The sequence below is a fragment of the Elephantulus edwardii genome, unplaced genomic scaffold (assembly GCF_000299155.1).
Source record: "Elephantulus edwardii isolate Elephantulus edwardi_28Jun2011 unplaced genomic scaffold, EleEdw1.0 scaffold00030, whole genome shotgun sequence".
Lineage (NCBI taxonomy): Eukaryota > Metazoa > Chordata > Mammalia > Macroscelidea > Macroscelididae > Elephantulus > Elephantulus edwardii.
In genome coordinates, this window is record NW_006399780.1 from 20348771 (window position 1) to 20355661 (window position 6891).

Sequence of the window (6891 nt, forward strand, 5' to 3'; positions counted from 1 at the left end):
ACTGGCTTTGACAAGCACTGTGGCAATTGGACAATTGAAACAGACATTCGGAGGGTGGGGGAGGAACAACAAACTGGGGAAGAGGGTAGAGAGAATGGTAAAGCAATGAAGGAATGAAAACCCAAAATCCTTGTAAATGTTCATTAATACTAATAAAATTTAATAAAAAAATTAATGACAGAAAGGATTAAAGTATTGAAATGATATATTAAGAGAATACTAATTGAAACACATGCATCACAATGGACTTGAGCGTGGCACAGGCTGTGAGAATTGTGCTGGATAGGGTAAGGCTCACACCTGTTGTTCATAGGGTCTCTGTGAGTCGTAGTTGACTCAGCAGAACTTAACAACAACACAAGTTGAAACAAAAATTAGGTGCTCATTGTTTTAGTCATCTAGGGTTGTTATAATGGAAATGTCCTAAGTGATGGCTCTAACAGAAATTTTTTCTCCCTCGCAGTTTTGTAGTTGTTGTGTTGAGTCTTGTTGAACTGAGTATGACATCCGCCTCTGCCCATAGCAGCCTTATGAGCAACAGGTCTGAACCCTGTCCGATCCTGTCACATCCTCACAGTCTCTGACATACTTGAGTGCATTGCTTCAGTCACTGTGTCAATCCATCTGGTTGAGGGTTTTCTTCTCTTTCACCTTCCCTCTGCCTTTCCAAGTATGATGTCCCTCTCCAAGGAATAACCTTTCCTAGCAACATCCACCAGGGAGTTCTGGTGGCCTAGTGGCAAGAAGCTGTGCTATTATCTCAAAGGCACATGGTTCCACAGGAGAAGGAAGGGCAATCTCCTCTCGTATGATTTAATGCCACTGAAAATCTGTTGGAGGGTCATCTATGAGCCAGTTCTTACTTGACAGCACACAACAACAAGAAGCAACATTCACGAAGTATGCATGACAAAGTTTTATCATTTTTGCCTCCAAGGAGCACTCTGGCTGCACCTTCTCCAAGACATATTTGTTTGTTCTTTTGGCATTCTATGGGATATTCAGTACTCTTCTTCAACACCATAGTTCAAGGCATCAATTATCTTCTGTCATCTTTATTCTTTGTCCAATTCTTAGACATATAGCAAGGATTGAAAAGACCAGGGCCCGAATTAGATGCACCTTACTCTTCATTGCTCCTCAGTAATTTGGAAAGGTCCCTGACAGCAGACTTTGTTAATGCAATATATTTCCTGATCTCCTGATTGCTGATACCAAGGGTGTTGTTCATGGATCCATATAAGAAATAATTGACTATTTCAGTCTTTTCTCCATTATCATGATATTGTCTATTTGTTCAAAAACAGTAGGACCATATTGAAAGACATAGATTACTCAACTTTAGATAATGTGTTATATAATTCATCCCATTAAGTTATTATCAGAGTTGTAGTTTACTAACAGACTTGTTTTCTAAGGTTAACATAATATTTACTATAAAAATAAACAGACATATTCTTAGGAATATGGTTGCAGAAATCTTAAACAGAATTTTAACATACTAAATCCAGATATATACAAAAATGGGAGTGTAGTGCTTATAACCAATCTGTTTTAGTCAGAGAATATAAGGTTAATGTTTAAAAAATGTAAAGCAATCATTATTAAACATAAGAACGTATAAAACCATAATAGGCAATGAATCCACAAAGAGGAATTATAAAAACAAAAAAAGAAAATTCCAAGTGTAATAAGGACCTGGAGTAATTAGAATTCTCATAATCTACTAGTAAGAGTGTAATTTGACATAATCACTTTGGAAAACTATTTGATAGCATCTATTGAAGTTGAATAAATATACCTCCTCTGATCCTATAATTTTGTACATAGTTATATGCTCAACTGAACTACTCAATATATATATATATATGATTGCTTTTAGCTCTAGGACTCAATAATTCCAAACTGGAAATAATCCAAATGACTAAATAAATAAGGGGGTAAGTAAATTGAAGCATAGTCACACAAAGGAAATCACACAACAATATGACTAAGTAAACTATTGGTAACACTGGTGTGAATGCATTTCAGAAATGCAAGATTGTGTGGAAGAAGTTAGATTCAGAAGACTAGGTAACAAATGATTCCACATTTATCACAACAGATGATTTTAGTTATGTATTCTGCCTGGCCAAAACTGACAAAACAAACAACAGATGGTGATAGAAACAAAGAAACAATAACACAATCATCCCCAAACCGGAAACCTATTGTAGTAGAGTTTATTCTGACTCCTCCTGGTAATCCATTTGGTTCAGAGTAAATTTGCAGCGCACCACAGGGGTTTCCCCCACCCCCTTCTTTTCAGTTGTTCCATGAGCCTTTTAAATGCCGAAATGTTGGCGGGTGTGGACACAACATGCAAATGAAGTCTAGACTCACTTTTCTTAAGGTTTGTGTTGCTTTTGTAAAGAAAGGCTTGGGAGAAATTTTCCCAAGTAAACATATTTCTGTTCTCAATACAATTGAAAGAACTTTCACTGATTCTTGGTGATTTGTAAATCCTAGATGTTCTTTTTTGCTTCTTACGCAAGTTGTCCTAGCCTATCTGCCATGATGTTTTACAGGTCCCCCAGTAGAGGGAAAGTAAGGTCTGAAATGTACTTAAATTACAAAGAGGCAGCTTTCTGAGGCTTGAAGAAAGAGTCGAGTCCTTCCTGTGCTGCTCTTTTGATGAAACCATCATTTGTTATACATTCATCCATTGGTGTGTGCTTAGATTGTTTCCATCTTTTTGCTATTGTCAATAATGCTGCAATGATGGTTGTGCAGGTATTTGCTTCTCAGCTCTTATTCCTTCAGGATACATACTTCATAGAGAGATTGATAGACTTTCTGGTATTTCTATTTCCAACTAAAAGAAGCAAGGTTTTAAGGAAATGTGCAAAGTGCTGAAGTTAGAAAATCAAAAGGAAAGAACACCCTTGGAATTTTTCAAGTTGAAAGAACTGTAAAACAAATTCAAGCTTCAAGTTGTAATATTGAAGGATTTTAGGGGCAAAATATTAATGATTTAGGAAGATGAAAAGAATATACAGAGTCATTGTGCAAAAAAGGATTGGCTGATAAAAAATATTTTATAAAGTTGCAAATGATCAAGAACAAATAGTAATGAAGGGAAAAGTTCAAGTAGCACTGAAGTCTCTGGTAAAAGATATGGCCTCATATTTACCCTGAGAAAATGAGAACTGAGGCACAAATGGAGACTTGTATAACAATGTTCATAGCAGCATTATTGCGAAATTGCGATACATTCACATGAAGGAATACTACACAGCATGCAGGAGCAATGATTTTTGTAAATCACTACTTGGGAAAGACTGGAGAGCAGTATGTTAAGTGAACGAATTCAGTCCCATAAAGACAAACACTATATAGAACCATTACTGTAGAATATATATGAAGATCCAAGCTGGGGAGGGTGGGAGCAGAGCAATGAGGATGGGGTGGTGGTGGTGATGGGGGTTAATCTTAGGGTCACACAATTTGATGGGTGGAGGGAGGAGTTGGTAAAGAAAATGGGAAAGATCTGGTGTGAAAAATAATGTATATGAAATTTTTATGTAAACCAGTATAAAATAAAAATCTTATTTTAAAAATATAAGGCCCCAGGAATTTGTGGAATACCAGTTGATATGTTTCAACAAACAAATATAGCACTGGATGTGCTCACTAGTCTATGCCAAGAAGTTTTGAAGACAGTCACTTGGCCCATTGACTGGAAGAGATCCACAGTACCTCCCATTTCCCCCAAAACATGATCTAATAGAATGTGGAAGTTATTGAACAATATCACGAATATTACATGCAAATAAACTCTTGCTGAAGATTATTTTTAAAAATTACTGGAACATTGATAAAGAACTGACAGACATTCAAGGCGGATTCAGTAAAGGCTGTGGCATCAAGGAAAAAAAAGAAGAGTATCATTGTGGATCTTAGATGGATCTTGGCTGAAACCAGAGAAGCCTGTTTATCTGTGTTTTACTGACTATAAAAGATATTTGACTATGTGATCATAACAAATGATAGTTAATGTTGAGAAGTAATGGGAATCCCAGAGCTCAATTGTGCTCATGTAAATTCTATACATAAGACCAAAAAGCTATTGTCCAAACAGAGCAAGAAGATGCTGGGTGATTTAAAACCAGGAAAGATTTGCGTCAGGGTACTCTCTTTTCTTTGTATGCTGAAGGAATAATTTGAGAAACTGGACTTTTTGAAGAAGAATGTGGCATCAAAATTGGAGGAAGACTCATCAACAAACGGCATTCTGCTAATGATACAACCTTGCTTGCTGAAAGTGAAGAGGACTTAAAACACTTGCTGCAGAAGATCAAAGACTACAGCCTTCAATATGAATTATATCACAACATCAAGGGAAAAACCCTCCTCCCTACTGCACTGGACCAATAGGCAACATCATGATAAGTGGAGAAAAGATTGAAAGTTATCACTGGTTTCCCTGTGTCCATTATCAAACTTTATGGTAACAACAGTCAAGAAATCAAAAGATAAATTGCCTTGGGAAAATCAAGAATTTTTCCAAAGTGCTAAAGAGCAATGAATGATGTCAGTTTAAAGACTCTGGTGTACCTGATCCAAGGCACAGTAGTTTTAGTTATTTTCTTTGCACTTGAATGTTGGACAATGAATAAGAATCTATGCTTTTGTGTTACAGTGCTGTAGAAAAGTAATGATTATTCCATGGACTATCTTTTGTTCGTTCTTTTGAATGAATAAGTCTTTCTCGGATGAAGTGCAATCAAGGTGCTTCTTAGAGGCAATGATGGTGGGAATTTGTCTCACATACATTGGGTATGTTGTGAGGAGGTGCCAGTCCTTGAAAAAGACGTCATGCTAGGAAAGGGAGAGGATCAGAGAACAATGGGCTTGGACATACCCGTCATTGTGCGATTGAGGAAGATAGCACAAGATTCAAACCTGTCTTTCATAAAGTCACTATGAATAGTATGTGACTCAATGGCACCTAATAACATCAATAAGGAAGCATCAAACTATTTTCTACGTGGTTTGTACCTTTTTACACTCACTAGCATTCTCATCAACCTTTCCACACCATCACCAGCATTTGTTCTTTTCTATTTTATTGAACTTTCCTATAGTTACTAGGATGAGATAAAGTCTTATGTTATTGTTGTTGTTATGCACCATTATGCTGGAACAGATCCATCACTGAACCTCCAGCAGGTTTTCAGAAGCAGTAAATCACACGGGAGGAGACTGCCAATGTTTCTTGTATGAAGCAGCCAGTGGAATGAAACCACATGCCTTCAGACTGGCAGCACAGCTTTTTACCACAGGGCCACCAGAGCTCTCCTGAATATCTCATAGTTGTTTTGATTTGTCTCTAATGGCTCATCCATATTTTTTCCAATAGATGTGACCTTTCAAAAGTAGATTGCTAGCCAAGCCTTTGCTCCATAGTTACGCTGGGTAGATTTTAACCACCAGCCTTTCAGTTAGTAACTGAGCCCAAGTAGTTTGACCTCTCAAGGACCTAGTTCAAGTTACGAGGGTGTGGTGCTTTAATTTGCTGATAGTTTCTTTATGAACAACAGATTTCAACCCTGTGCAGCCCTGTGTCATCCTCCTCATCTCTGACACACTTGAGCCAGGTGCTGCAGTCTCTGTGTCAACTCGTCTCATTGAGGGTCTTCCTCTCTATTGACCCTCCACCTTTCTGAGCATGATATTCCTCTCCAAGGAATAACCTCTCCTAGCAACCTGCCCAAAGTGTATGAGATGAAATTTTGTTATTCTTGCCTCCAAGGGCAATTATGGCTGCACTTTCTCCAAGGCATAATTATTCTTTTGATAGTTCATGAAATGTTCAGCACTTTTCTCCAACATCACAGCTCAAAGGCATCAATTCTTTTCCCATAATTCTTATTTATTGTCTAGTTTTCAAATGCATAAGCAAAGTGATTCAAAAGACCATGCATGGCCTTAATAAGATATACCTTAGTTATTCAAATGGAAATTATTCTTTAGTAATTTAGAGAGGTTTTTAATTTAGGGAGAGGGAAGTTTAACTAAGGGAAACCACAGGTGTGGAGGGAGTGTGTAGTGTGTCTGTGTTTCTAGGATTGATAAATGGAAATGATTGAATAACATTTGACCCTAAGTGTATATTACAAACAGATTACTAATGTCCATGTGCAATTTTTTTTACAGATTATACTTTGAAGGCTGCCTGGGAAGACCATCGTGTACGCCTGAAATTTGAGTGTTAATTCATGCATTGAAAGTTTTCTGTATGATAATAAAACTTCAGTCTTTGGAAATCTCTTTACTGTTGAACCAAAACGCATTTGAAATTTATGTATAAAACCTATACTTTGACCAGGAGGGAATCATCAGAACAGAGCAAGGAAACACTGAATGGTTCAAAATCAGGAAAGATATATGCCATGGATGCATCCTATCTCCACAGTTTTTCAATTTGTATGGGGAACAGATTATCCAGGAGGCTGGGTTCTATGACGAGAAATGTGCCATCAGTATTGGAGGAAGACTCATCAACAAATTGTGTTATCCTGATGACACAATCTCGCTTGCCGAAACTGAGGAATACCTGAAGCACTTGCTGCAGAAGGTCAAGGAATGTAGTCTTAAATATGGTTTGTAGCTCAACATCAAGAAAACAAAGATTTTCACCATTAGGTTGATATTGGCAGGATCATGATAGTGAAGAAACTGAGATTGTTAACAGCTTCAGTTTGCTTGGCTCTACAATCAACACTCTTTGTACCAGCAGCCAAAGAAATCAAAAGACAAATTGTCTAAAAGTATTATATTTTAGGGCATTATTTTTATCGTAGGAGTATGCAATGAGGGTTGCAGAGTGGATTATATTTGGGGGTAGGG